The sequence below is a fragment of the Moschus berezovskii genome, chromosome 27, assembly GCF_049115385.1.
Source record: "Moschus berezovskii isolate FMDL1 chromosome 27, NW_MosBer_1.0, whole genome shotgun sequence".
Classification (NCBI taxonomy): Eukaryota; Metazoa; Chordata; class Mammalia; order Artiodactyla; family Moschidae; genus Moschus; species Moschus berezovskii.
Genome location: NC_142486.1, coordinates 39,685,675 through 39,693,888, shown reverse-complemented (window position 1 = coordinate 39,693,888; position 8,214 = coordinate 39,685,675). Strand labels below are relative to the sequence as shown.

Sequence of the window (8,214 nt, the reverse complement as noted above, 5' to 3'; positions counted from 1 at the left end):
GAATCTCTAATTTTCTTGAAGAGATCTCTTGTTTTTCCTTTTCTGTTGTTTTCCTCTATTTCTTTGCAGTGATCACTGAGGAAGGCTTTCTTATCTCTCCTTGCTATTCTTTGGAACTCTGCATTCAGATGCTTATATCTTTCCTTTTCTCCTTTGCTTTTCGCTTCTCTTCTTTTCCCAGCTATTTGTAAGGCCTCCTCAGACAGCCATTTTGCTTTTTTGCATTTCTTTTCCATGGGGATGGTCTTGGTCCCTGTCTCCTGTACAATGTCACGAACCTCCGTCCAGAGTTCATCAGGCACTCTATCTATCAGATCTAGTCCCTTGAATCTATTTGTTACTTCCACTGTATAGTCATAAGGGATTTGATTTAGGTCATATCTGAATGGTCTAGTGGTTTTCCCTACTTTCTTCAATTTAAGTCTGAATTTGGCAATAAGGAGTTCCTGATCTGAGCCACAGTCAGCTCCTGGTCTTGTTTTTGCTAACTGTATACAGCTTCTCCATCTTTGGCTGCAAAGAATATAATCAATCTGATTTCGGTGTTGACCATCTGGTGATGTCCATGTGAAGAGTCTTCTCTTGTGTTGTTGGAAGAGGGTGTTTGCTATGACCAGTGCGTTCTCTTGACAAAACTCTATTAGCCTTTGCCCTGCTTCATTCCGTGCTCCAAGGCCAAATTTGCCTGTTACTCCAGGTGTTTCTTGACTTCCTACTTTTGCATTCCAGTCCCCTATAATGAAAAGGATATCTTTTTTGGGTGTTAGTTCTAAAAGGTCTTGTAGGTCTTCATAGAACCATTCAACTTCGGCTTCTTCAGCGTTACTGGTTGGGGCATAGGCCTGGATTACTGTAATATTGAATGGTTTGCCTTGGAAACGAACAGAAATCATTCTGTCGTTTTTAAGATTGCATCCAAGTACTGCATTTCAGACTCTTTTGTTGACCATGATGGCTACTCCATTTCTTCTAAGGGATTCCTGCCCACAGTAGTAGATATAATGGTCATCTGAGTTAAATTCACCCATTTCCAGCATGCCAGCAAATTTGGAAAACTCAGCAGTGGCCACAGGACTGGAAAAGGTCAGTCTTCATTCCAATCCCAAAGAAAGGGATTGCCAAAGAATGCTCAAACTACCGCACAATTGCACTCATCTCACACGCTAATAAAGTCATGCTCAAAATTCTCCAAGCCAGGCTTCAGCAATATGTGAACCATGAACTCCCAGATGTTCAAGCAGGTTTTAGAAAAGGCAGAGGCACCAGAGATCAAATTGCCAACATCCGCTGGATCATGGAGAAAGCAAGAGAGTTCCAGAAAAACATCTATTTCTGCTTCATTGACTATGCCAAAGCCTTTGACTGTGTGGGTCACAATAAACTGGAAAATTCTGAAAGAGATGGGAATACCAGACCACCTGACCTGCCTCTTGAGAAACCTGTATGCAGGTCAGGAAGCAACAGTCAGAACTGGACATGGAACAACAGACTGGTTCCAAATAGGAAAAGGAGTGCATCAAGGCTGTATATTGTCACCTTGCTTATTCAACTTATATGCAGAGTACATCATGAGGAACGCTGGGCTGGAAGAAGCACAAGCTGGAATCAAGATTGCCGGGAGAAATATCAATAATCTCAGATATGCAGATGACACTACCCTTATGGCAGAAAGTGAAGAGGAACTCAAAAGCCTCTTGATGAAAGTGAAAGAGGAGAGTGAAAAGGTTGACTTGAAGCTCAACATTCAGAAAACAAAGATCATGGCATCTGGTCCCATCACTTTATGGGAAATAGATGGAAAAGCAGTGGAAACAGTGTCAGACTTTATTTTTTTTGGCTCCAAAATCACTGCAGATGCTGATTGCAGCCATGAAATTAAAAGACGCTTACTCCTTGGAAGGAAAGTTATGACCAACCTAGAGAGCATATTGAAAAGCAGAGACATTACTTTGCCAACCAAGGTCCATCTAGTCAAGGCTATGGTTTTTCCCGTGGTCATGTATGGATGTGAGAGTTGGACAGTGAAGAAAGCTGATTGCCGAAGAATTGATGCTTTTGAACTGTGGTGTTGGAGAAGACTCTTGAGAGGCCCTTGTACCGCAAGGAGATCCAACCAGTCCATTCTAAGGGAGATTGATCCTGGGTGTTCATTGGAAGGACTGATGCTAAAGCTGAAACTGCAATACTTTGGCCACCTCATGCGACGAGTGGACTCACTGGAAAAGACTCTGATGCTGGGAAAGGTTGGAGGCAGGAGAAGGGGACGACCGAGAATGAGATGGCTGGATGGCATCACCAACTCTGTGGACATGAGTTTGAGTGAACTCCGGGAGTTTGTGATGGACAGGGAGGCCTGCCATGCTGTGATTCATGGGGTCGCGGAGAGTTGGATACGACTGAGCGACTGAACTGAACTGAACTGTGTGCTTAGTTGCTCAGTCATGTTGGACTCTTTGGGACCTGTGGACTACAGATTGCCAGGTTCCTCTGTCAATGGAACTTTTCAGGCAAGAATACTGGAGTGGGTTGCCATTTTCTTCTCCATTTATTACAGTATATCATTATAATTATTCTATTTTATTAATTTTTATTGTTAGTATATTATTGTGCCTATTTTATAAATTAAACTTTATCACAATTATGTTAGTACAAGAAAACACACTATATATACGGTTCAGTAGATCTATAGTTTCAGGTATTCACTGGGGGTCTTGGATCATACCCCCCAAGGATAAGGGGGAAACCACTGTAACTACTGAACAGAGTAGGCTTCACCACTTTAACTAATGTCTGGTTGGTGTGTATATTTGACACTAAGTTCAGTGGAATCAAACATCAGTAATATTTTCAAAATCTAGTTCTTTTCCTATCTCGGCTTCAAGAAAGAATCGTCATCTTAGTTTCTCTTGATCAACGGAAGCTCTAAAGTATTTACTGATCTTGTCTTTAAACTTTGATATTTTGTTCCAAGATTTTTTGCATTAATTTTGCTTTGAAAAAATATTTCATCGATACTCTGGTTTCTTTTCAGAACATATAACTCTTTCGCCTTTTATTAAAGATTTCTGTGGAGAGGAACAATTCTGTTTTTACCCAACTTTTTGAGGCCCTGCACTTGCAAGGCTAAAAAAACAAAACAAAAAAAAAAACCCCACTGCATTGAAATACACTTTATTTTGGACGTTAAGCTTTCGGGGGTCCCGGGAGGTTTGCGTCTCCAGTCCCCTACCCCACCTTGTGGTAAGGAGTCTGCCGCCCTTAAGAGCACATCCCTATGCGCGCCCCTCACGCGCATGCGCAGTGCAGGAGGCGCGGACACGGCGGGACCTCTTTCCGGAAGCACTGAATAGGCCCTTGACTGGGCCAGTCAGAGGCGGCATGGACCGGCTTGCCTTGCCCCGCCGCTCCGCACCCACGTGCTCCTGCCCAATTAGAAAGGCGGGAGGCGGAGTCTCAGCTTTGCGGTGTCTCCTTGGGAAAGAGAGACTGATTGTTTCACCGGAAGTTTCGGGCTGGGACCTCTGGTGTGGAGCGGATGTTCAGCGATGTAGTGAGTGGTTCTGCCTTGACCCCAAAATGCTGTAAAGAGGCCTTCTGGGATTGGTGCCTGCTGAATCTGGGCAACTGGCGGATCCCAGGAGCCTACCGCACGTCACCTAGTCCCGGTCCTTTAGGTCTCTGCTCCATCTCTTTGGCGTTCCCGGTTAGGATGGGTCCCAAGGTGTTCAGGATTCCTGTCCTACTTTCAGAGCCTGAAACTCAAGGAAATCAACGTCTGAGTTCCAATCTGGATGTCCTTTCAAAAGGCGAGGTGTACTGGGAAGCCAGCACCACAAAAACCGGTGTACCCTATTCAGGGTAAGGGTTCCTTTTACTCCATTGCTTACGGCTTGCTACCGCCCAGTGTGACCTGAGGACCTGGCGTCACTGCCTGGGCGATTGTTAGGAATGCCTAAGCTCAGGCTCCATCCCAGACTTCCTGAGTCAGAACCTTCACTTTAAAAACATTCTAGATGATTTCTGTGCACGTTAATTTTTGAGAATCTCTGCCTTCGGCTTCCCGAGATTTCTAGTCTAGGAGGCAGTGTTGATGTATATAATTGCTTCTGCAGTCGGTTGCCTCTATTGCAGATCTAAAGGAGATGTTAAGGTTAGAGCCTGGTATGTCAGCCTCACGATCTTTATGACATCCCAGGCATCACCTACTACTTAATCAAGATGACATAAGGAAAATGATGGTGAGGGGTGATATAAATAGACAACTTGTGGAGAGCATGGTTATTTGGGAATGTGCGGAAGCACTCAGGAAAGGGAAACTGATGTATACAAGGACGTGCTTAATCAACCTGAGATCAAAAGACTGATAGCATATGTGTTAGGGATGAATTATTCATCAACTTGGCATCCCACCAACATTGTTTCTAATCAAGGGACTCACTTTATAATAAAAGGAATGTGGCAGCCAGTTGTCAGGATAGTCCTGGGCATCCTAGTCTTGTGTAATCTCTTCACACAGTGAATTGGGCTGATTTATGTCTTAATGTATTGGGGCTTCTGTAACAAAATATCATGGACTGGGTAGCTTGTACACAATAGAAATTTATTTGGGGGACTTCCCTGGTGGTCCAGTGGCTAAGACTCCACAAGATGTCAATGCCGGGTGCCTGGGTTTGATCCCTGGCCAGGAAACTAGATCCCATATGCTGCAACTAAGAGTTCAAATGCCTCAACCGACCCCACATAATTCAGTTAAGATCTGGTGTGACCAATACATTTCTTTTAAGAGAAATTTATTTTTCACAGTTCTAGAGGCTCAGTTCAGTTCTGTCGCTCAGTCGTGTCTGACTCTCCGCGACCCCATGAATCACAGCATGCCAGGCCTCCCTGTCCATCACCAACTCCCGGAGTTCACTCAAACTCATGTCCACAGAGTCGGTGATGCCATCCAGCCATCTCATTCTCTGTCGTCCCCTTCTCCTCCCGCCCCCAACCTTTCCCAGCATCAGAGTCTTTTCCAGTGAGTCAACTCGTTGCATGAGGTGGCCAAAGTATTGGAGTTTCAGCTTTAGCATCAGTCCTTCCAATGAACACCCAGGATTGATCTCCTTTAGAACGGACTGGTTGGATCTCCTTGCAGTACAAGGGACTCTCAAGAGTCTTCTCCAACACCACAGTTCAAAAGCATCAATTCTTCGGCGATCAGCTTTCTAGAGGCTATAAAGTATAAAATCAAGATGCTGGCACATCTGTTGTGTGGTGAGAGCACACTTCCTGGATCGTAGATGGCAGTGCTACTGCATATGGTGGAAGGGACACGGGAGCTGTCTCAGGGCTCTTAGAAGGGTACTGATCCCATTAGGGAAGGCTCTGCCCTCAGGAGCTAATCACCTTCCATAGGCTCCATAACCTGAGGATTAGGATTTCAGCATACAAATTTTGCTGGGACATTCGGCCTGCAGCACTGTGTGAGTCATAGTGTATTATGGAAATGATGCTGTGTGACTTCTAGCGCTCGGTATTAAAGACACTGTGGCTTCTATGCTGCTGTCTTGAATCACTTATTCCGGGGGAAATGAGCTTCTCTGTTGCAAGGACATGTCAAGTTAGCTCCCTGGAGAACTAAACACAAGGAACTGAGGCTTCCCGCCAATAGCAATGTGTGAGCAAGCCCTCTTGGACACTCATCCTTCACCATAGCTGAGCTTTCAGATGACTGAGCACCTATAGATAACCTCAGTCTTGTGAGAGGCCCTGATCCTGAACCATTCTGCTAAACCATTACCAGATTCATGACCTATAGGAACTGTGTGATATAAATGTTTATTGTTTTAAGTTGCAAAGTTTTGATATAACTTATTACTTGACAACAGATAACTAACACAGAGGATAAGGCTAGTGTCCATGGGATTCTTTGGTGTTTACTTCCACACCATTACCAGGAACAGTTGACCTTAGGAATAGAGAAATAGTCTTTTAAAGACTCAGTTTTGACCCCAGTTGAGGTTACCAGGTGGCTTGGTGGTAAAGAATCTGCCTGCAAATGCAGGAGACGTGTGTTTGATTCCTGGGTTGGGAATATCCCTTGGAAGAAGAAATGGCAACCCACTCCAGTATTCTTGCCTGGAAAATTCTATGGACAGAGGAGCCGGGCAGGCTGCAGCCCATGGGGGTGTAAAGAGCCGGACACAACTGAGCACACATGCACACAGCAAGGTTACCCTATAAGATTAGGGTGCTGTTTTATAGAATACAGTATAAGTTTCATGCCAGTGGACAATATATGCTAAACTTTCTCCCAGGTAGTAATTTATTGGGTGAGGAAACAAGAGGTAGAAGTGGGCACCTCTTTTTGTAATACTTCATGATGTACTTGCAATATTTTGCTTTTTACCCCAGCAGTACTGGCCTCTGAAGAGAATTCCTGCTGGCCAATTTGGGCTCCTTTTGCTACTGGATAAACTGAACAAAAGGAGATTCTAATATTGTTATGAGTTTGACTGTCTATAGAAAGTAGTTTTTCTGCTGCACAGTGGTAGCAGAGAGGATTATGGGTGGAAAGATCTCCCTGAGAGATTCTGGAATTGCCATGTCCTGTGATCAGTTCAGTTCAGTTCAGTTCAGTCGCTCAGTCATGTCCGACTCTCCGCGACCCCATGAATCACAGCACGCCAGGCTTCCCTGTCCATCACCAACTCCCGGAGTTCACTCAAACTCATGTCCACAGAGTCGGTGATGCCATCCAGCCATCTCATTCTCTGTTGTCCCCTTCTCCTCCCGCCCCCAACCTTTCCCAGCATCAGAGTCTTTTCCAGTGAGTCAATTTGTCGCATGAGGTGGCCAAAGTATTGGAGTTTCAGCTTTAGCATCAGTCCTTCCAATGAACACCCAGGATTGATCTCCTTTAGAATGGACTGGTTGGATCTCCTTGCAGTCCAAGGGACTCTCAAGAGTCTTCTCCAGCACCACAGTTCAAAAGCATCAATTCTTCGGTGATCAGCTTTCTTCACAGTCCAACTCTCACATCCATACATGACCACGGGAAAAACCATAGCCTTGACTAGACGGACCTTGGTTGGCAAAGTAATGTCTCTGCTTTTTAATATGCTATCTAGGTTGGTCATAACTTTCCTTCCAAGGAGTAAGAGTCTTTTAATTTCATGGCTGCAATCAGCATCTGCAGTGATTTTGGAGCCCCCCAAAATAAAGTCTGACACCGTTTCCACTGCTTTTCCATCTATTTCCCATGAAGTGATGGGACCAGATGCCATGATCTTTGTTTTCTGAATGTTGAGCTTCAAGCCAACCTTTTCACTCTCCTCTTTCACTTTCATCAAGAGGCTTTTGAGTTCCTCTTCACTTTCTGCCTTAAGGGTAGTGTCATCTGCATATCTGAGGTTATTGATATTTCTCCCAGCAAAGGAGTTAATAAAAGACTAGGAGAGTCTTATATGGGCAAGATCATAAGAAGGTCAGATCTCTCAGACATGAGAATTTTTAGATTATTATTCAGATTTAAAAAAAAAAACATTGACTAGCTGAGATGCTGGCTAAAGGTAAAGGGAACATGAATTCTATTGTGGATAAGGAGACTTCTCAGGTGGGTCATTGGTTAAGAATCCCCCTGCCAATGCAGGAGGCATGAGTTCAATCCCTGGTCCGGGAAGATTCCACTTGCCATGGAGCAACGAAGCCGTGCACCACAACTACTGAAGCCCACACTTTAGAACCTGTGCTCCACAACGAGAGAAGTCACTGCAACAGGAAGCCCATGCACTGCAACCAGAGAATAGTCCCCACTTGCAGCAACGAAGACCCAGCTCAGCCGAAAAAATAAAAATAAATTAAAAATTTTTTTAAAGATTGTGGATAAAGGAAACTATTGATATCAATTAATCATTCATGGCTACCTATAGAAATGAATATTATATCATTCAGTCATATTTCCCTCTTTCTGTTATGTTTATATTTATCTCTTGAGCTAGTTAGTTTTCTTCTTTTCTTTCCCTCCTTCTGTTTTACATGAACGTAGGATATGTAGTTATTGCTTAGCTTTCAAGTTTGATTCAGAAGTTACAGAAAGTCATAATGGGATCATGATTGTAGAAGGGAAGATCTTGGTTTGGTTCCTGAATACAGTAACTCATGTTCTTCTGCGGTGAGAAGGATACTTACTTGTATTATGTTAGACCAGAGAATTTCCCTATTGAAGGGTAA

The 8,214-nt window shown here is 44.0% G+C and overlaps 1 non-coding gene across 1 annotated transcript; it reads left to right on the top strand.

Moving 5' to 3' along the window:
* Positions 1-3,011: 3,011 nt before the first annotated feature.
* On the top strand, positions 3,012-3,125 carry LOC129545841 (U5 spliceosomal RNA). Its single transcript, XR_008683769.2, has one exon. It is a non-coding gene; the product is annotated as a U5 spliceosomal RNA (small nuclear RNA).
* The last annotated feature ends 5,089 nt before the right edge of the window (positions 3,126-8,214 follow it).